Raw genomic sequence first — 24,000 nt, 5'->3', positions numbered from 1 at the left:
AGTGCCAGGAGGATTGTCGTGACTTGTCATCGTTATTGGCGTCTCTCATGTCCGAGGATCCATGCCAAGAGATTAAGGTGTGTGACTGTCCAAGAGGATGGCACAACACAGGAGAGCTAACATGTCAGACCAGGACTCCACAGTCTACACCATCTACAGACCAGGACTCCACAGTCTACACCATCTACAGACCAGGACTCCACAGTCTACACCATCTACAGACCAGGACTCCACAGTCTACACCATCTACAGACCAGGACTCCACAGTCTACACCATCTACAGACCAGGACTCCACAGTCTACACCATCTACAGACCAGGACTCCACAGACTACACCATCTACAAGCCAGGACTCCACAGTCTACACCATCTACAAGCCAGGACTCCACAGTCTACACCATCTACAGACCAGGACTCCACAGACTACACCATCTACAAGCCAGGACTCCACAGTCTACACCATCTACAGACCAGGACTCCACACTCTACACCATCTACAGGCCAGGACTCCACAGTCTACACCATCTACAGGCAAGGACTCCACAGTCTACACCATCTGCAGGCCAGGACTCCACAGTCTACACCATCTACAGACCAGGACTCCACAGTCTACACCATCTACAGGCAAGGACTCCACAGTCTACACCATCTGCAGGACTCCACAGTCTACACCATCTACAGACCAGGACTCCACACTCTACACCATCTACAGGCCAGGACTTCACAGTCTACACCATCTACAGACCAGGACTCCACAGTCTACACCATCTACAGGCAAGGACTCCACAGTCTACACCATCTGCAGGCCAGGACTCCACAGTCTACACCATCTACAGACCAGGACTCCACACTCTACACCATCTGCAGACCAGGACACCACAGTCTACACCATCTACAGACCAGGACTCCACAGTCTACACCATCTACAGACCAGGACTACACACTCTACACCATCTGCAGGCCAGGACTCCACAGTCTACACCATCTACAGACCAGGACACCACAGTGTACACCATCTACAGACCAGGACTCCACAGTCTACACCATCTACAGACCAGGACTCCACACTTTACACCATCTGCAGGCCAGGACTCCACAGTCTACACCATCTACAGACCAGGACACCACAGTGTACACCATCTACAGGCTAGGACTCCACAGTCTACACCATCTACAGACCAGGACTCCACAGTCTACACCATCTGCAGTTCAGTGGCCACTCTTTCAAGGTTGAGGATGTGCACATCCTTGATAGGGAGGAACTTTGGTTTAAACGGGGAGTGAAAGAGGCCATCCATGTGAAGAGGGAACAACCATCTCAGAACCGGTGGGGGTGGGGGGGGCTAAAAGTACATCAGTCGCCAAAAATAAAATAAATAAATGAGTGTTGTGTCCAGATGAACTGATTAGACTCTCTGTGATTTCCTTACCTGCATTATTTAGCATGTCCTTTTTGAAACATCAGTCAGATGAACATAATCTGAGTGTGAAACCCCTTTTGGCTGAGGTGTCATGTTGTGTGTTATCAGGAATATGAAACACCTTCTTCATTTGTCCTTTTAAACTTCACCATGACTTGTTCCCTCTTGTCCTCCCTCCTCCTCCTCACTTCCACCTGATGACATAGAGTCTATGGAAGATAAACACCTGTAAAGAGCTTTACACACACACACACACACACACACACAGATCCTCTTTAAATTGATTTGGGCATATGTGTGTGTCCCATATGAGCACCACACAAAAAAGCTGATGGAGTTTGGGGGACCAAACAGAATGACCTTAGACTTCTCAGTAAATGTAAGAAAATTTTTAGACATCCAAGGTTTAACATCAGACAGGCAAGTTGAGAGATTTGCTAGGCTGCTGTGGGTTTTAGTGACATATACACTCACTGGCCACTTTATTAGGTACACCTTGCTAGTTCCGGGTTGGACCCCCTTTTGCCTTCAGAACTGCCTTAATCCTTCGTGGCATAGATTCAACAAGGTACTGGAAACATTCCTCAGAGAGTTTGGTCCATATAGACATGATAGCATCACGCAGTTGCTGCAGATTTGTCGGCTGCACATCCATGATGCGAATCTCCCGGTCCACCACATCCCAAAGGTGCTCTTTTGGATTGAGATCTGGTGACTGTGGAGGCCATTTGAGTACAGTGAACTCATTGTCATGTTCAAGAAACCAGTCTGAGATGATTCGAGCTTTATGACATGGCGCGTTATCCTGCTGGAAGTAGCCATCAGAAGATGGGAACACTGTGGTTATAAAGGGATGGACATGGTCAGCAACAATACTCAGGTAGGCTGTGGCGTTGACACGATGCTCAATTGGTACTAAGGGGCCCAAAGTGTGCCAGGAAAATATCCCCCACACCATTACACCACCACCACCAGCCTGAACTGTTGATACCAGGCAGGATGGATCCATGCTTTCTTGTTGTTGACGCCAAATTCTGACCCTACCATCCGAATGTCACAGCAGAAATCGAGACTCATCAGACCAGGCAACGTTTTTCCAATCTTCTATTGTCCAATTTTGGTGAGCCTGTGCGAATTGTAGCCTCAGTTTCCTGTTCTTAGCTGACAGGAGTGGCACCCGGTGTGGTCTTCTGCTGCTGTAGCCCATCTGCCTCAAGGTTCGACGTGTTGTGCGTTCAGAGATGCTCTTCTGCATACCTCGGTTGTAATGAGTGGTTATTTGAGTTACTGTTGCCTTTCTGTCAGCTCGAACCAGTCTGGCCATTCTCCTCTGACCTCTGGCATCAACAAGGCATTTTCGCCCACAGAACTGCCGCTCACTGGATATTTTCTCTTTTTCGGACCATTCTCTGTAAACCCTAGAGATGGTTGTGCGTGAAAATCCCAGTAGATCAGCAGTTTCTGAAATACTCAGACCAGCCCGTCTGGCACCAACAACCATGCCACGTTCAAAGCCACTTAAATCACCTTCCTTCCCCATTCTGATGCTCGGTTTGAACTGCAGCAGATCGTCTTGACCATGTCTACATGCCTAAATGCATTGAGTTGCTGCCATGTGATTGGCTGATTAGAAATTTGCGTTAACGAGCAGTTGGACAGGTGTGCCTAATAAAGTGGCCGGTGAGTATATAATTGAATGTTGTCAGCACAATATGGTAAAACTCATCATGATTTTGAATAACTAGGCCACAAGGCAGCATGTACAGAGGAAATAGAAGTGGGCTGAAAACTGAGCCTTGAGGAACACCACAACTCAACTGAGCTATCAGGAAAGTGGTGTTACCCAGAACAACAGAAAAAGTTCTCTTGGAGAGGTATGACCTTAATAACCCAGGAGCCAAGCCCTTGATGCCTACACAGGTCTCCAAGCGATGTAAGAGGATATTGTGATCGACTGTGTCAAAGGCAGTGCGTTAAGTCTAAAAGAACACAATTCAAGCAGTCACCTCTGTCTACAGTCAGCAGTAAGGCATTAGTAACCTTAACTAGAGCTGTCTCGGTACCAGGAAGTGTTTTAAACCAGACTGGGAACTGTAAAACATAAAACTATTATTATTCATAAAAAATACTACTTGAAATGAAATAACTGTTTCCAGAACCTTGGGTAAAAAAGACAAGTTGGAGATTGGCCTGTAGTTACTTTAGGATAGGGGATCAAAATTAGGTTTCTTTAGCAATGGGTGAACAATTGCATGCTTTAAACTGTCTGCAAAATACCACAGGCCAGAGAATTAGTACAAATTTGTAGAATAACGGGGCTGTTAACAGTGGAAAATACTTCCTCGAGCAGCTTAGTGGGGATTATGTCTAAGATGCAGGAAGAGGAGTTCATATTGGAGACTGGATTCTAACACTGTATATACACACATATAACTGTATACACATAAGCAAAGAAAATATAATCCAGAATAGTGTTTTAATCAGTATGTTGAAAATAAATAGAATTTGAAGATGTTCTACTTTCTTTCAGTTCCAAGTCATTAAAGAAAACACTGCAAATACACTTTAATGAAACATCATGATTTTATTTATATTGATACCATGAACATTACAAAGAACATTGGTTTTCTGTGCTGATTACAAATGTTTTTTATTTCTTCGTTGCAGGATATTACTTGGTGAACTGATGTCCTTCGTGGTGTAGAGCCCTTGTCTAGAAAGAAGGAAAGACAGAGAGAAGGTAGATTGGATTAAGAATGTTTCAGAAGATGAGAACACCCCTTCATAACACATGCACATACAACACACCTGCAGGCGTACACCTGCACACTACTAAAACTGTGTCCAATATAAATGACCCAACTCAGCTACACTCCAACCTGCCTACCTGCTACTGCTGCACATTGAAAGAGTTTCCGGAGGCAATGGACCCGGAGTTACAAGAAACATCCAGATCAGTGGCGTTTCCAATACTTGTCTGGTGTCCTCTTCCTCCTGTTAAGGAAATGAGAGGGAGACAGACGCAGTGAAGGACAGACACAAAGACAAGGTGAGTGAGGGAGGTGAAAACTATCCAGTCCTACTGTATTTATATGTGTGTTGTACAGGTGACCAACAAGAGGTGGGGCTGCCCCTTTCTGGAACCTTCCAGCTAACTGTGAGAAACACAACTCACCACCGACTGTATAACAGTTCCCTGAACCGATGGATCCTGAGTTGTTTCCAGAAACACAAAGGTCAGAGTTGTTGCCCACAGAGGAACCACAACCAGCACCTCCTGAGAGAGGGGAGATGAGAGAGAGCAATATAGAGATGGAGGACCAAAGAAAGAACAGGAGAGAGAGGAAGAAGGAGAGACAAACATGTCCTGAAACTTTCACAGCCATCTGAGAGGAACACACACAGAATGAGAGGCAAGTAAACTCTAGGAAACACAAACATAAACCTAGACTACTACTACTACTACTAATACTACTACTACTACTGCTACTGCTACTACTACTGCTACTAATACTACTACTACTACTGCTACTACTGCTACTGCTACTACTAATACTGCTACTACTACTACTACTGCTACTACTAATACTACTACTGCTACTACTGCTACTACTGCTACCTCTTACTACTACTACTACTACTGCTACTACTAATACTACTACTGCTACTACTAATACTACTACTACTACTGCTACTACTGCTACTACTAATACTGCTACTGCTACTGCTACTACTACTACTGGTACTACTACTAATAGTACTACTACTAATACTACTGCTACTAATACTGCTACTACTACTGCTACTGCTACTGCTACTACTACTAATACTACTGCTACTAATACTACTGCTACTAATACTGCTACTACTACTACTGCTACTGCTACTGCTACTACTACTGCTACTGCTATTACTACTAATACTACTGCTACTGCTACTACTAATACTACTACTACTGCTACTGCTACTACTAATACTACTACTACTGCTACTACTACTAATAATACTACTACTGCTACTACTACTACTTCCAGCTGCTCCCGTTAGGGGGCGCCACAGCGGATCATCCGTTTCCATCTCTTCCTGTCCTCTGCATCTTCCTCTGTCACACCAGCCACCTGCATGTCCTCCCTCACCACCTCCATAAACCTCCTCTTTGGCCTTCCTCTTCTCCTCTTCCCTGGCAGTCACAAATCACTCCTGACACTCTTCTCCACCCACTCCACCCTGCCTGCACTCTCTTCTTCACCTCTCTTCTGCACTCCCAGTTACTTTGGACAGTTGACCCCAAGTATTTAAACTCATACACCTTCATCACCTCCACTCCTTGCATCCTCACCATTCCTCTGTCCTCCCTCTCATTCACACATAGGTATTCCATCTTGCTCCTGCTGACTTTCATTGCTCTTCTCTCCAGAGCATACCTCCACCTCTCCAGGCTCTCCTCCACCTGCACCCTACTCTCACTACAGATCACAATGTCATCCGCAAACATCCTCGTCCACGGAGACTCCTGCCTGATCTCATCCATCAACCTGTCCATCACCACTGCAAACAAGAAAGGGCTCAGAGCCGATCCTTGATGTAGTCCCACCTCCACCTTGACCCCATCTGTCATTCCAACCACACACCTCACCACTGCCACACTGCCCTCATACATATCCTGCACCACTCCTACATACTTCTCTGCAACTCCCGACTTCCTCATACAATACCACACCTCCTCTCTCGGCACATAAATCTAAGATAAATCTAAAGAAACATAAATCTAGACTAAAGAAGGGAAACATCTAGAGGTCATTTCAGCAAACACACAGACAAATGAAAGTATGCAGCACATGTAAAGGTGTAGCTCTCACCTTGGACTGAGAAGTTATTCCCAGAACCAATCTGTCCTGAGTTGTTAGCAATGTTAAAGCCACTGTTGTTGCCAATCTGGTCTGCCATCGCTGCTGCAACACAAGCACACGGTGAGTTCAATGCAACTGTTCTAGAACTGAGCACACACTCTGGACTTGAGGACATCTGCTGCACAACATCTGGTCAAGCTGCTGGGGCTTTCACCACCACACATAGTGTGTGTGTGTGTGTGTGTGTGTGTGTGTGTGTGATAGAATACATGTAATAGTGAAGTAAGCCTAACAAATGGGATGAATCCAGATAGAATAACAGACGGAGCAGATACAGACACACACTTCCTCTCTTTCTCTTACCGGAGGTTTGAGCTCGTTGTCCTGTGATGTGAAGTGAGCTTGTTGCTTTCAGCTGCACATGTGAGGAGGAGGAGGAGGAGGAGAGACAACTCTCTGCTTTTAAACCCTCCTGCTGGGGTGTGGCTGTGCCAGACTCCTTACTGTAGTTGACAGGTGTTTTTCTAGTTCAGCAGGTCCCACTCTCTTCCACAGAATCTTCATGTCTTCAGAGGAACTGGAGAGGAGGAGGAGGAGGAGGAGGAGGGGAGGGGGGCATGTTGCTCATCAATAATGTCTTGATTTGGTTTTTCTTTCCAGTGGTACAGTATCAGCTGGCAGTGAAACATGACAACACAACTTGTGGTGACGTGGTTGTGTTTAGAGGAAGAAGACACTTCCTGTGTCTTTGTCTTCTTACAGTGAGTGTGTTGTCTGCATGTATCCATCCTGTTGTGTAGCAGCAGTGGCAGCTGCAGCACCCGGGGACCAGCCCCACTTCTGATTTCCACTGCCTTGCTCAGGGACACAGGCAGGAGTATTAACCCTAACATGCATGTCTTTTTGATGGTGGGAGGGACCCCACGCAGACACGGGACCACATGCAAACTCCACACAGAGAGGAGCTGGGACGGCCGGGGGTTCGAACCCACGACCTTCTTGCTGGGAGGCAACAGTGCTGACCACTGGGCCACGTGCTGCTCTTGATGTGTGAAATATGATGTTAACATGACAGAGAATATTTCAGTTTTGGGACAGTCCATGTGTACTTCTGGACAGGTCAAATATGTCTCAGGACACTTTGGGGACGATAGTGGGACATGTTTGGAGGCTAAATCCTGCTAAGAAATCTGTTGTTGAGGACATCAGTCAAATGAAGTAAATGTTAGTGTGAAACCTTTTAGCTCAGCATCATATTGAGTGTTATCAGAATATGAAGCAAGTTCTTCATATGTGTTGTAAACCTACATCTGGACTTGTTCCTTCTTGTCCTCCCTCCTCCTCCTCCTCACCTCCACCTGACGTCATGGATTCTATGGAAGATAAACACCTGTAAAGAGTTTTACTGTCAACTCACACACACACACACACACACACACACACACACACACACACACACACACACACACACGCACACACGCACACACGCACGCACGCACGCACACACACACACACACAGATCCTCTTTAAATTGATTTGGGCATATGTGTGTGTCCCATATGAGCACCACACAAAAAAGATGATGGAGTTTGGGGGACCGAACAGAATGACCTTAGACTTCTCATTAAATGTAAGAAAATTTTGAGACATCCAAGGTTTAACATCAGACAGGCAAGTTGAGAGATTTGCTAGGCTGCTGTGGGTTTTAGTGACATATACGTATAATTGAATGTTGTCAGCACAATATGGTAAAACTCATCATGATTTTGAATAACTAGGCCACAAGGCAGCATGTATAGAGGAAATAGAAGTGGGCTGAAAACTGAGCCTTGAGGAACACCACAACTCAACTGAGCCATCAGGAAAGTGGTGTTACCCAGAACAACAGAAAAAGTTCTCTTGGAGAGGTATGACCTTAATAACCCAGGAGCCAAGCCCTTGATGCCTACACAGGTCTCCAAGCGATGTAAGAGGATATTGTGATCGACTGTGTCAAAGGCAGTGCGTTAAGTCTAAAAGAACACAATTCAAGCAGTCACCTCTGTCTACAGTCAGCAGTAAGGCATTAGTAACCTTAACTAGAGCTGTCTCGGTACCAGGAAGTGTTTTAAACCAGACTGGGAACTGTAAAACATAAAACTATTATTATTCATAAAAAATACTACTTGAAATGAAATAACTGTTTCCAGAACCTTGGGTAAAAAAGACAAGTTGGAGATTGGCCTGTAGTTACTTTAGGATAGGGGATCAAAATTAGGTTTCTTTAGCAATGGGTGAACAATTGCATGCTTTAAACTGTCTGCAAAATACCACAGGCCAGAGAATTAGTACAAATTTGTAGAATAACGGGGCTGTTAACAGTGGAAAATACTTCCTCGAGCAGCTTAGTGGGGATTATGTCTAAGATGCAGGAAGAGGAGTTCATATTGGAGACTGGATTCTAACACTGTATATACACACATATAACTGTATACACATAAGCAAAGAAAATATAATCCAGAATAGTGTTTTAATCAGTATGTTGAAAATAAATGGAATTTGAAGATGTTCTACTTTCTTTCAGTTCCAAGTCATTAAAGAAAACACTGCAAATACACTTTAATGAAACATCATGATTTTATTTATATTGATACCATGAACATTACAAAGAACATTGGTTTTCTGTGCTGATTACAAATGTTTTTTATTTCTTCGTTGCAGGATATTACTTGGTGAACTGATGTCCTTCGTGGTGTAGAGCCCTTGTCTAGAAAGAAGGAAAGACAGAGAGAAGGTAGATTGGATTAAGAATGTTTCAGAAGATGAGAACACGCCTTCATAACACATGCACATACAACACACCTGCAGGCGTACACCTGCACACTACTAAAACTGTGTCCAATATAAATGACCCAACTCAGCTACACTCCAACCTGCCTACCTGCTACTGCTGCACATTGAAAGAGTTTCCGGAGGCAATGGACCCGGAGTTACAAGAAACATCCAGATTAGTGGCGTTTCCAATACTTGTCTGGTGTCCTCTTCCTCCTGTTAAGGAAATGAGAGGGAGACAGACGCAGTGAAGGACAGACACAAAGACAAGGTGAGTGAGGGAGGTGAAAACTATCCAGTCCTACTGTATTTATATGTGTGTTGTACAGGTGACCAACAAGAGGTGGGGCTGCCCCTTTCTGGAACCTTCCAGCTCACTGTGAGAAACACAACTCACCACCGACAGTATAACAGTTCCCTGAACCGATGGATCCTGAGTTGTTTCCAGAAACACAAAGGTCAGAGTTGTTGCCCACAGAGGAACCACAACCAGCACCTCCTGAGAGAGGGGAGATGAGAGAGAGCAATATAGAGATGGAGGACCAAAGAAAGAACAGGAGAGAGAGGAAGAAAGAGAGACAAACATGTCCTGAAACTTTCACAGCCATCTGAGAGGAACACACACAGAATGAGAGGCAAGTAAACTCTAGGAAACACAAACATAAATCTAGACTACTACTACTAATACTAATACTACTACTACTACTGCTACTGCTACTACTAATACTACTACTGCTACTGCTACTAATACTACTACTAATAATAATACTACTACTGCTACTGCTACTACTACTACTGCTACTACTAATAATAATACTACTACTGCTACTACTACTACTGCTACTGCTACTACTAATACTGCTACTACTAATACTAATACTACTACTGCTACTGCTACTAATACTACTACTACTAATAATACTACTACTGCTACTGCTACTACTACTACTGCTACTGCTACTACTAATACTGCTACTGCTACTACTACTGCTAATACTGCTACTGCTACTGCTGCTACTACTACTACTACTACTAATACTACTGCTACTACTACTACTACTACTACTGCTACTGCTACTACTACTGCTAATGCTACGGCTACTACTACTGCTACTACTACTACTGCTACTACTACTACTACTACTACTGCTACTGCTACTACTACTACGGCTCCTTTCGGCTGCTCCCTTTAGGGGGCGCCACAGCGGATCATCCGTTTCCATCTCTTCCTGTCCTCTGCATCTTCCTCTGTCACACCAGCCACCTGCATGTCCTCCCTCACCAACTCCATAAACCTCCTCCCATAAACTCATCCACCTTCATCACCTCCACTCCTTGCATCCTCACCATTCCTCTGTCCTCCCTCTCATTCACGCATATGTATTCCGTCTTGCTCCTGCTGACTTTCATTGCTCTTCTCTCCAGTGCATACCTCCACCTCTCCAGGCTCTCCTCCACCTGCACCCTACTCTCACTACAGATCACAATGTCATCAGCAAACATCATCGTCCACGGAGACTCCTGCCTGATCTCATCCATCAACCTGTCCATCACCACTGCAAACTAGAAAGGGCTCAGAGCCGATCCTTGATGTAGTCCCACCTCCACCTTGACCCCATCTGTCATTCCCACCACCACCTCACTACTGCCACACTGCCCTCATACATATCCTGCACCACTCCTACATACTTCTCTGCAACTCCCGACTTCCTCCTACAAAACCACAACTCCTCTCTCGGCACATAAATCTAAGATAAATCTAAAGAAACATAAATCTAGACTAAAGAAGGGAAACATCTAGAGGTCATTTCAGCAAACACACAGACAAATGAAAGTATGCAGCACATGTAAAGGTGTAGCTCTCACCTTGGACTGAGAAGTTATTCCCAGAACCAATCTGTCCTGAGTTGTTAGCAATGTTTAAGCCACTGTTGTTGCCAATCTGGTCTGCCATCGCTGCTGCAACACAAGCACACGGTGAGTTCAATGCAACTGTTCTAGAACTGAGCACCTACTCTGGACTTGAGGACATCTGCTGCACAACATCTAGTCAAGCTGCTGGGGCTTTCACCACCACACATAGTGTGTGTGTGTGTGTGTGTGTGTGTGATAGAATACATGTAATAGTGAAGTAAGCCTAACAAATGGGATGAATCCAGATAGAATAACAGACGGAGCAGATACAGACACACACTTCCTCTCTTTCTCTTACCGGAGGTTTGAGCTCGTTGTCCTGTGATGTGAAGTGAGCTTGTTGCTTTCAGCTGCACATGTGAGGAGGAGGAGGAGGAGGAGAGACAACTCTCTGCTTTTAAACCCTCCTGCTGGGGTGTGGCTGTGCCAGACTCCTTACTGTAGTTGACAGGTGTTTTTCTAGTTCAGCAGGTCCCACTCTCTTCCACAGAATCTTCATGTCTTCAGAGGAACTGGAGAGGAGGAGGAGGAGGGGAGGGGGGGCATGTTGCTCATCAATAATGTCTTGATTTGGTTTTTCTTTCCAGTGGTACAGTATCAGCTGGCAGTGAAACATGACAACACAACTTGTGGTGACGTGGTTGTGTTTAGAGGAAGAAGACACTTCCTGTGTCTTTGTCTTCTTACAGTGAGTGTGTTGTCTGCATGTATCCATCCTGTTGTGTAGCAGCAGTGGCAGCTGCAGCACCCGGGGACCAGCCCCACTTCTGATTTCCACTGCCTTGCTCAGGGACACAGGCAGGAGTATTAACCCTAACATGCATGTCTTTTTGATGGTGGGAGGGACCCCACGCAGACACGGGACCACATGCAAACTCCACACAGAGAGGAGCTGGGACGGCCGGGGGTTCGAACCCACGACCTTCTTGCTGGGAGGCAACAGTGCTGACCACTGGGCCACGTGCTGCTCTTGATGTGTGAAATATGATGTTAACATGACAGAGAATATTTCAGTTTTGGAACAGTCCATGTGTACTTCTGGACAGGTCAAATATGTCTCAGGACACTTTGGGGACGATAGTGGGACATGTTTGGAGGCTAAATCCTGCTAAGAAATCTGTTGTTGAGGACATCAGTCAAATGAAGTAAATGTTAGTGTGAAACCTTTTAGCTCAGCATCATATTGAGTGTTATCAGAATATGAAGCAAGTTCTTCATATGTGTTGTAAACCTACATCTGGACTTGTTCCTTCTTGTCCTCCCTCCTCCTCCTCCTCACCTTCACCTGACGTCATGGATTCTATGGAAGATAAACACCTGTAAAGAGTTTTACTGTCAACTCACACACACACACACACACACACACACACACACACACACACACACACACACACACACACACACACACACACACACACACACACACACACACACACACAGATCCTCTTTAAATTGATTTGGGCATATGTGTGTGTCCCATATGAGCACCACACAAAAAAGCTGATGGAGTTTGGGGGACCGAACAGAATGACCTTAGACTTCTCATTAAATGTAAGAAAATTTTGAGACATCCAAGGTTTAACATCAGACAGGCAAGTTGAGAGATTTGCTAGGCTGCTGTGGGTTTAGTGACATATACGTATAATTGAATGTTGTCAGCACAATATGGTAAAACTCATCATGATTTTGAATAACTAGGCCACAAGGCAGCATGTATAGAGGAAATAGAAGTGGGCTGAAAACTGAGCCTTGAGGAACACCACAACTCAACTGAGCCATCAGGAAAGTGGTGTTACCCAGAACAACAGAAAAAGTTCTCTTGGAGAGGTATGACCTTAATAACCCAGGAGCCAAGCCCTTGATGCCTACACAGGTCTCCAAGCGATGTAAGAGGATATTGTGATCGACTGTGTCAAAGGCAGTGCGTTAAGTCTAAAAGAACACAATTCAAGCAGTCACCTCTGTCTACAGTCAGCAATAAGGCATTAGTAACCTTAACTAGAGCTGTCTCGGTACCAGGAAGTGTTTTAAACCAGACTGGGAACTGTAAAACATAAAACTATTATTATTCATAAAAAATACTACTTGAAATGAAATAACTGTTTCCAGAACCTTGGGTAAAAAAGACAAGTTGGAGATTGGCCTGTAGTTACTTTAGGATGACCAAAATTAGGTTTCTTTAGCAATGGGTGAACAATTGCATGCTTTAAACTGTCTGCAAAATACCACAGGCCAGAGAATTAGTACAAATTTGTAGAATAACGGGGCTGTTAACAGTGGAAAATACTTCCTCGAGCAGCTTAGTGGGGATTATGTCTAAGATGCAGGAAGAGGAGTTCATATTGGAGACTGGATTCTAACACTGTATATACACACATATAACTGTATACACATAAGCAAAGAAAATATAATCCAGAATAGTGTTTTAATCAGTATGTTGAAAATAAATGGAATTTGAAGATGTTCTACTTTCTTTCAGTTCCAAGTCATTAAAGAAAACACTGCAAATACACTTTAATGAAACGTCATGATTTTATTTCTATTGATACCATGAACATTACAAATAACATTGGTTTTCTGTGCTGATTACAAATGTTTTTTAGTTCTTCGTTGCAGGATATTACTTGGTGAACTGATGTCCTTCGTGGTGTAGAGCCCTTGTCTAGAAAGAAGGAAAGACAGAGAGAAGGTAGATTGGATTAAGAATGTTTCAGAAGATGAGAACACGCCTTCATAACACATGCACATACAACACACCTGCAGGCGTACACCTGCACACTACTAAAACTGTGTCCAATATAAATGACCCAACTCAGCTACACTCCAACCTGCCTACCTGCTACTGCTGCACATGGAAAGAGTTTCCGGAGGCAATGGACCCGGAGTTACAAGAAACATCCAGATTAGTGGCGTTTCCAATACTTGTCTGGTGTCCTCTTCCTCCTGTTAAGGAAATGAGAGGGAGACAGACGCAGTGAAGGACAGACACAAAGACAAGGTGAGTGAGGGAGGTGAAAACTATCCAGTCCTACTGTATTTATATGTGTGTTGTACAGGTGACCAACAAGAGGTGGGGCTGCCCCTTTCTGGAACCTTCCAGCTCACTGTGAGAAACACAACTCACCACCGACAGTATAACAGTTCCCTGAACCGATGGATCCTGAGTTGTTTCCAGAAACACAAAGGTCAGAGTTGTTGCCCACAGAGGAACCACAACCACCATCTCCTGAGAGAGGGGAGATGAGAGAGAGCAATATAGAGATGGAGGACCAAAGAAAGAACAGGAGAGAGAGGAAGAAAGAGAGACAAACATGTCCTGAAACTTTCACAGCCATCTGAGAGGAACACACACAGAATGAGAGGCAAGTAAACTCTAGGAAACACAAACATAAATCTAGACTACTACTACTAATACTAATACTACTACTGCTACTGCTACTGCTACTACTAATACTACTACTGCTACTGCTACTAATACTACTACTACTAATAATACTACTACTGCTACTGCTACTACTACTACTGCTACTACTAATAATAATACTACTACTGCTACTGCTACTACTACTACTGCTACTGCTACTACTAATACTGCTACTACTAATACTAATACTACTACTGCTACTGCTACTAATACTACTACTAATAATAATACTACTACTGCTACTGCTACTACTACTACTGCTACTGCTACTACTAATACTGCTACTGCTACTACTACTGCTAATACTGCTACTGCTACTGCTGCTACTACTACTACTACTACTAATACTACTGCTACTACTACTACTACTACTGCTACTGCTACTACTACTGCTAATGCTACGGCTACTACTACTGCTACTACTACTACTGCTACTACTACTACTACTACTACTGCTACTGCTACTACTACTACGGCTCCTTTCGGCTGCTCCCTTTAGGGGGCGCCACAGCGGATCATCCGTTTCCATCTCTTCCTGTCCTCTGCATCTTCCTCTGTCACACCAGCCACCTGCATGTCCTCCCTCACCAACTCCATAAACCTCCTCCCATAAACTCATCCACCTTCATCACCTCCACTCCTTGCATCCTCACCATTCCTCTGTCCTCCCTCTCATTCACGCATATGTATTCCGTCTTGCTCCTGCTGACTTTCATTGCTCTTCTCTCCAGTGCATACCTCCACCTCTCCAGGCTCTCCTCCACCTGCACCCTACTCTCACTACAGATCACAATGTCATCAGCAAACATCATCGTCCACGGAGACTCCTGCCTGATCTCATCCATCAACCTGTCCATCACCACTGCAAACTAGAAAGGGCTCAGAGCCGATCCTTGATGTAGTCCCACCTCCACCTTGACCCCATCTGTCATTCCCACCACCACCTCACTACTGCCACACTGCCCTCATACATATCCTGCACCACTCCTACATACTTCTCTGCAACTCCCGACTTCCTCCTACAAAACCACAACTCCTCTCTTGGCACATAAATCTAAGATAAATCTAAAGAAACATAAATCTAGACTAAAGAAGGGAAACATCTAGAGGTCATTTCAGCAAACACACAGACAAATGAAAGTATGCAGCACATGTAAAGGTGTAGCTCTCACCTTGGACTGAGAAGTTATTCCCAGAACCAATCTGTCCTGAGTTGTTAGCAATGTTAAAGCCACTGTTGTTGCCAATCTGGTCTGCCATCGCTGCTGCAACACAAGCACACGGTGAGTTCAATGCAACTGTTCTAGAACTGAGCACACACTCTGGACTTGAGGACATCTGCAGCACAACATCTGGTCAAGCTGCTGGGGCTTTCACCACCACACATAGTGTGTGTGTGTGTGTGTGTGTGTGTGTGTGTGTGTGTGTGTGTGTGTGTGTGTGTGTGTGTGTGTGTGTGTGTGTGTGTGTGTGTGTGATAGAATACATGTAATAGTGAAGTAAGCCTAACAAATGGGATGAATCCAGATAGAATAACAGACGGAGCAGATACAGACACACACTTCCTCTCTTTCTCTTACCGGAGGTTTGAGCTCGTTGTCCTGTGATGTGAAGTGAGCTTGTTGCTTTCAGCTGCACATGTGAGGAGGAGGAGGAGGAGGAGGAGAGACAACTCTCTGCTTTTAAACCCTCCTGCTGGGGTGTGGCTGTGCCAGACTCCTTACTGTAGTTGACAGGTGTTTTTCTAGTTCAGCAGGTCCCACTCTCTTCCACAGAATCTTCATGTCTTCAGAGGAACTGGAGAGGAGGAGGAGGAGGAGGAGGAGGAGGGGAGGGGAGGGGGGGCATGTTGCTCATCAATAATGTCTTGATTTGGTTTTTCTTTCCAGTGGTACAGTATCAGCTGGCAGTGAAACATGACAACACAACTTGTGGTGACGTGGTTGTGTTTAGAGGAAGAAGACACTTCCTGTGTCTTTGTCTTCTTACAGTGAGTGTGTTGTCTGCATGTATCCATCCTGTTGTGTAGCAGCAGTGGCAGCTGCAGCACCCGGGGACCAGCCCCACTTCTGATTTCCACTGCCTTGCTCAGGGACACAGGCAGGAGTATTAACCCTAACATGCATGTCTTTTTGATGGTGGGAGGGAACCCACGCAGACACGGGACCACATGCAAACTCCACACAGAGAGGAGCTGGGACGGCCGGGGGTTCGAACCCACGACCTTCTTGCTGGGAGGCAACAGTGGTTGCGCTTTTTATGGTAATGCCCATATTTGCACATGAGACTGATCGTTTGTTAGGGTGGTTATGCCGCTGTATTGTTAATACGGGTGGGGCACCTGCTGTCGGTTTAGACTGAGGAGGTCACTTAGATGATGATGAAATGTTTCTCTTTCAGTACGAGTTGTGTTGGGATGGCTGGGTGGTGTGTAGGTCTATTTCGTTGCCTTCCAACAAGCAGATCGCCGGATGTGGGTATGTGTCCTGGACACTGTACTAGTGTCTCCTCTGGTCGGTCGGGGCACCTGTTGGGGGGTGGGGGCAGGGGGAACTGGGGGGGCTAGTGTGATACTCCTGTAACCCTTCTTTAACAAGGATAGAATTTTACCTCCAGGTCAGGTATAGTGTATGAGTTGACTGTGTGTGAATAATCTGGATGGGACACAAGCTAAGTAGAGTTGCATGGAATTGTACTTTATATAGATGTAGATAGGGAATAACAGTATGTACCATATTCATATGATGGTTCGCAAATACAAAAAAATATATATATGCAAATACAAGTATGAATTATACACTGATAAGTTGCAGCGCTGCAATACCCCTGTTGTGCACAACACTCAAATAAACAAAATAACAAACAAAAGGGGATATCTTGTTGGGGCCCTTAACGGGAAGTTTTACTTGAATAAATCCAGGAAGTGAATGGCTACTGGAACAGTCTTACTTGAAAGTGGAATAGCGGGAAGACGCAACCTTAATGGATAGGTTGTGGGCCGTGTCCAAACACCAGTTCGCTAATATAAGAAATAAAAATGTCCAGGCTTGCAATCATGGTAATGACTGGTGATCTGCCAGCTCGCATAGAATGTCATGCAGGAGAGTACCGCCCAGCAAGCCTGACGTAGGATCACGATCCTTTAAAGTGACAGTACCGAATTAGGCACAAGTACCCATACATGTAAATGAACCATAGTCATATGATAGCAGGTTACATTCTCCCCTGCTTAAAACAGGTCGTACTCGACCTATGATTAAAAGGACATAACCCCACTAATAAGATACTTAACTGAAAGCTCACATTACACAGGAGTTTGTTCTGCTCCCGGAACATAAAACTCAGTTCCTGCATTAGTTTAAGAAGCTGCTCTAAACCTGCTCTTGACACTGAGGCTGTGACACACTGACAGTGTATGTCTGATTTCCCTCTTAGGTCATAAGCCTCCAGTCTTTTTGGAAGACAGCGCTCCCAATTTGACCTGCGGGGCAGGATTGTCTCTTGCTCTTGAGACTCAGTTGCATCAGCTGTCTCCTCTCCATCAACATGGCCACCATGTGCATCTCCTTTCTTTACCTCTGAAAACATGTCATCCTCAATGACTTGATCACTTGTGTAATCCAAAGGTCCACTTTCCATAGCCACAAATTCGGGTGCATCTGGATTCAGAGATGCTGGACTATCATCCAGGATTGTTCCAGTCCCCCTCCATGTCCAGTTCCATATTTGGTCCACTGTTCCAGGTTCTATGTCGTAGTCCAGCATTGACTTCCTCCTCTATCTCTGGAGACACTGGAAGGAATCCACAAGGAAGCAGGAGGTCTCTGTGTAAGGTCTGCTTGCGTCCTTCACCCATTTCTGGTCTCACAACATACACTGGTATGTCTTCACTCAACCGTTTCACCACTAAATAAACAGTTGGCTCCCATTTGTCCGCAATTTTGTGCTTTTTACGAATGTTGACGTTGCGCACTAAAACCCTATCACCAACCTCAATGGGGGAGGCAATTACCTTACGATCCCACCTTCTCTTATTCATCAGCTGGCGCTTCTCAGCCATTTGTGATGCCAGTTTATAGGCAAACTTCAACTTTGTTTTCAAGTCTCACAAACTGAGAGTGTGTCTTCTCACTATGTCCTGCCGAGCTGATTCCAAAACATTTGTCAATTGGTAGACGGGGCTCCCTGCCAAACATGAGCAAGAATGTCGATTCTCCAGTCACATCATTTCTTGAACAATTATAGGCGTGCACTAATGGACGGACATATTTCCGCCTATTCTCTTTCTTCTTATCACCGAGAGTCCCCAACATTTCTAATAAAGTTCTATTAAAACGTTCCTCAGGGTTTGCCCTTGGGTGATAAGAAGTTGTCCTCGACTTGACCCCAGTAATCTTGCACAGCTCTTTTATGACCTCAGACTCGAAGTTTGCTCCTTTATCACTATGGATTCTCTTTGGGAATCCTTGTTTCACGAGGCACAGCAGCTCCATCTGACTCGTTAAACCGACAGTAAACACGGCCGCGACGTGACCGAGGGTCTATGTTTAGAGCGGTAAATCTAGTACATGACCGCATCGGAGCAAAGGTACAGCGCAGTACAGCGGTAAAAGGCTGCATCATTACAATGTGTTGGAGCAAGAAAGACAATAGAGGAGGATCAGGCAATGATGAGGAAAGTTGAGAGTTTAACTAGGATAAGAGAATGAGAAAAAGAATGAACTACAGATGCAACAGATAGCCAATAGAGATGCTAACCTGTAACCTACTGTATCACGACCAACTAGAGAACATAAACAGTAACATGGTTGATAACAGCTGTTCATGGCTCTGCAGCATGGTTGGTTTAAAAAAAACATCTCATGGGAATACACAATAGGTAGGCTGTCTATCTAGTCAAAGTATTTACATTTTACTAAGGATCAAGATTCAGTTGACATGGATAGATGGATTAAAATTGTATGACATGATTTTAACCAACATGCTATTTTTATGTTTGACAAACTGCAGGTCAGATTAGGATGAGAAATGAAAAGGTTTGGCATAGCTAAGTTTCTCCAACCAAAGAAAAAAAGGGGGGAACTGGACACAGGTGGAGAAGACAGGGAGAGAAGCTAGAGAAACAGAAGGAGAAAAGGACAGGCAAGTTAGACAAAGTTGAGCAGCACAAGAGACTGGAGCAGACCGAGGAGCAGGAGCGGCACAAGGTTCAGGAGCAGCACAAGAGACTGGAGCAAACCGAGGAGCAGGAGCAGCATGAGAGACTAGAGCAGACCGAGGGCCAGAAGCAGTGCAAGGGGCAGGAGCGGCATGAGAGACTGGAGCAGACCGAGGGTCATGAGCAGTGCGAGGGGCAGGAGCGGCATGAGAGACTGGAGCAGACCGAGGGACAGAACCAGTGCGAGGGGCAGGAGCGGCATGAGAGACTGAAGCAAACCGAGGGGCAGGAGCAGCATGAGAGACTAGAGCAGACCGAGGGCCAGAAGCAGCACAAGGTTCAGGAACAGCACAAGAGACTGGAGCAAACCGAGGAGCAGGAGCAGCATGAGAGACTGGAGCAGACCGAGGAGCAGGAGCGGCATGAGAGACTGGAGCAGACAGAGGAGCAGGAGCGGCATGAGAGACTGGAGCAGACCGAGGGCCAGAAGCAGTGCAAGGGGCAGGAGCGGCATGAGAGACTGGAGCAGACCGAGGGGCAGAAGCAGTGCAAGGGGCAGGAGCGGCATGAGAGACTGGAGCAGACCGAGGGGCAGAAGCAGTGCAAGGGGCAGGAGCGGCATGAGAGACTGGAGTAGACCGAGGGCCAGAACCAGTGCGAGGGGCAGGAGCGGCATGAGAGACTGAAGCAAACCGAGGGGCAGGAGCAGCATGAGAGACTAGAGCAGACCGAGGGCCAGAAGCAGCACAAGGTTCAGGAGCAGCACAAGAGACTGGAGCAAACCGAGGAGCAGGAGCAGCATGAGAGACTAGAGCAGACCGAGGGCCAGAAGCAGCACAAGGTTCAGGAGCAGCACAAGAGACTGGAGCAAACCGAGGAGCAGGAGCAGCATGAGAGACTAGAGCAGACCGAGGGCCAGAAGCAGCACAAGGTTCAGGAGCAGCACAAGAGACTGGAGCAAACCGAGGAGCAGGAGCGGCATGAGAGACTAGAGCAGACCGAGGGTCATGAGCAGCACACGGGGCTGGAGCGGCCCACTGAAGAAGAGGGAAATGTAGGACAAGAGAGAGGGCAAATCAGTGAAGAGTGTGAAAGTGAAGCTGCAGAGATAGCTAGGAGCAGCGAATGTCAAGCTGGCCCTCATGGTATGTTGAATCACTGCTGTAATAAAGACATTTTCCAACTCTAGGCTGCAAAATTAAAACAGATCTTGTTTAGATAAATTCAACAAAAATTGTAACATGTTGTCAGTGCTGTGATTGTGTTTTTTTTGTTTTCTCTTCTCAGATATATCAAAGCTGAAGGCAGATGATCCGACACAACCCGTGTTAAAGGTATTTCCCAAAACCATGCAGGGAGGGGCAAGGAGGAGCTTCCACGGCCAGTGGTATGAGGAATATCCTTGGTTGGAATATTCAGTGACCATGGATGCTGCGTATTGCTTTGCATGCCGCCATTTTTCATCACTTTCAAAGATGGTGGCTTTAGAGTACATTCCAAATCTGAGGCGCATTTGAATGCAATGAGGCATGGCAAGAGCATCAAAAGATGATGAAACGCAACATGTCTGTATTAGGCATGATAAAGGCGAGAATCGCAAACAGATTAAAGAAAATCAACATTACATAAAGACTATAGGGGAAGTGTTGCGTCTTACTGCAACACAAAATATAGCTCAGCGTGGACATAATGAACATGATGAGTCTAGGAACAGAGGCAATTTTCTTGAGATTTTGCACATAGTAGGAGGTCATGATTCTTTTATTCAAAAAAGACTGTCAGAAGGCCCCCGCAATGCGATGTATACTTCCAAAAATATCCAAAACGAAATATTGCAAACGCTGGCAGGGATGGTCCAGGAGGACATACTAAATGAGTTGAAATCTAGTCAGTACTTCTCTGTTACATGTGACGAAACAAAAGATCTCAGCAAAAGGGAGCAATTGTCCATAGTCTTGAGGTATTACTATGATGGAGCCGTAAGGGAGGGCTTCTTAGGCTTTTGGGAAGCGGAACATTTGGATGCCAGCTCCTTAGCTAACAAAATCATCTCTTGTTTGGAGCAGCATGGCCTTGAATACAAGGAGAATTTAGTGGGCCAAGGGTACGACGGCGCTGCCGTAATGAGTGGCAGGTGCTCAGGGGTGCAGATGTGGCACTGAGTGTTTTCATAGACATTGGCATGAAAAAGATTAAAATATCTTGCCCCCATTTAAAATTAAAACTCCTTATAAAAAAGCGAAAGACTTTAAAATATGTTAAAATTACTGCTTCAAGGTTGTTCATGTGATTTCTATTATTTTCTAGTATTTCTGGTTCTGTCTTAAATGGTTGGAACACGTGGTCAACAGGGGGCGCTGTAGGTGTAAGGTATCGGTGACTGATGCCTGTCACTCGTAGAGTGAGACATCAGACGCACGAATAATACACAGACGCCAGGACTGATGTTGTGTTTGTTTATGTTCCAACAGGAATAAAAAGGAAAATTAGTATGCTACACAAGAACCGGCCATCGCGTCTTTCTTAAAAGTGTAACACAGACGAGAGTTAAACAGGTGGCCAAATATGCTTTCTACGTCCACTGCGATGCTCATTGCTTAAATTTGGTCATTGTCGATTGCGTCAAAAAGGTCCATGAGGCTGGGGAGTTTTTTTCTTTGCTCCAGCAATTGCATGTTTCTTTCCAGCTCTTATGCCCATCAAAAGTGGATTGAAGTACAAGCGGGGATGTTTAATGGCCCCCCTAGAGAACTTCAAAGCCTCAGCGACACAAGACGGGCCTGTCGCAGCATTGCCTGTAGGAACCTTTTTGATCGATTGCCTGCAGTACTCAAAGTGTAAGATGACATATCATATGAGGTTGATCCTGAAAGATCTACGAAGGCCCGAGGGCTACGCTGTCAAATTGACCTTAATTTCATTGGGCTACTTGCCGTATTTAGACAGGTGCTTGGTGACACAAAATTTTTCTCTGAGCTGCTACAGCCACCAGACTTGGATCTCCTCAGAGCTGTAGACTTAATTGAGACCCTCAGGAGACCTTTGAAGAGCATCGCAACGATGATGAGTACTTTAATGAGCTGTGGAACACAGTGATCCACACATGTGAAATCTGCCACATTCCCATCACTGTTAGACTAAAACTAGCCAGACACACACCCAGAGCACTAAATGATAGTTATGTCACATCCACACTGGGTCACGGAGGCCAAGTTGATGGGAAGGATGCCTTTAGAAGGTGCATATTCCTGCCCGTAATGGACTCCCTTATTGAGGAAATGCAGAAGCGTTTTTCTACGTCCAGTTGCAATATAACGAAAGGCTTACAGGGGCTAAACCCAGGTAGCAATCACTTCCTAAAAGAGGATGTTGTCTTGTTGTTTGCTGAGGCATATGGCTCAAATATTGAGGATCTGAAAACTGAACTCAATCAGGTTAAGAGGCTTCTTGGAAGGAGTAAAAGAGATGGAAAAGATTGTCCTTCATCTTTAATTGAACTGCTTGGTTATTTGGACCCATTTAAAGAGGGGTTGTGTGAGATGCATCGTTTATGCAAGATTGCAGATGTTTTACCAGCTACCACAGCTGGATGTGAACGCAGTTTTTCCACTTTAAAACTCGTAAGAAATCCCCTGCGCTCAGCCATGTTAACTGAGAGGTTGTCCCATTTAGCTGTGCTCAGCATTGAGAGTGACCGTGCGAACGCAGTTGATTTGAATGAGTTTGTTCAACACTTTGCTAGAAGTCATGGCAACCGCCCGTCTGAAATTGATTTAACTGTAGTTTAATGTATAGTCATGTGCAATAAAATAGCAGCATCTTGCAAACAAGAGAATTCCATTAAAAGAAGAGCTCTCAAAAGAGTTATTGGATAGAATTGGAAGCCATGTTGCCATGCAACCAAACCATTCATATAGTTTTATCAAGTTAGGGTTTTTCATTTGAAGGAAGCTGATAAAAAACACTTTCAGAGAAATAGCAGTGTCAGTACGTTTCTAAATCAAGATGTACGGTTCAAAATGAAGACATTGCACAAGGCTAGCCTGAATTTAGCTCACTAAACCAATGTTGTTTTTCATGTTTTCTGCATACCGGTACAGTATGGAGCCGCACAAGTGGTCCCAGTAGTTTGGTCCGGGACTGTTTCAACATTGGGTTTCAGTTCTTTTTACACGTCACGGTCTGTAGGCCTTGGTAGTTTCTTCAGATGAGCCATATGTGTCTTTCGGTTTGTTTTTCAGCAAAATGAAACCAGATCACTTCTTCATTTTGCTATTCAAGTTCCATCATGTCTGAAGATTAGTACCGGGGTGTGTGTGTGTGTAGGTGTGTGTGACTCATTAAGGTATATGACAGGTGCTTTTGTACTTCAGCAGGTCCCACTCCCTTTCACAGAATCATCATGTCTTCAGTGGAACTGGA

At 45.1% G+C, this 24,000-nt stretch overlaps 1 long non-coding RNA gene across 1 annotated transcript; it reads right to left on the bottom strand.

Annotated features, from left to right (window-relative positions):
• Positions 1-13,893: 13,893 nt before the first annotated feature.
• LOC130123029 (uncharacterized) lies at positions 13,894-15,648 on the bottom strand. Its single transcript, XR_008811278.1, has 3 exons — positions 15,593-15,648; positions 14,121-14,222; positions 13,894-13,939 (listed from the first exon to the last, which is right to left on the bottom strand). It is a non-coding gene; the product is annotated as an uncharacterized LOC130123029 (long non-coding RNA).
• Positions 15,649-24,000: the final 8,352 nt, after the last annotated feature.

Source organism: Lampris incognitus, chromosome 13 (assembly GCF_029633865.1).
Source record: "Lampris incognitus isolate fLamInc1 chromosome 13, fLamInc1.hap2, whole genome shotgun sequence".
Classification (NCBI taxonomy): Eukaryota; Metazoa; Chordata; class Actinopteri; order Lampriformes; family Lampridae; genus Lampris; species Lampris incognitus.
This window is presented reverse-complemented; position numbering and strand designations above follow the sequence as displayed.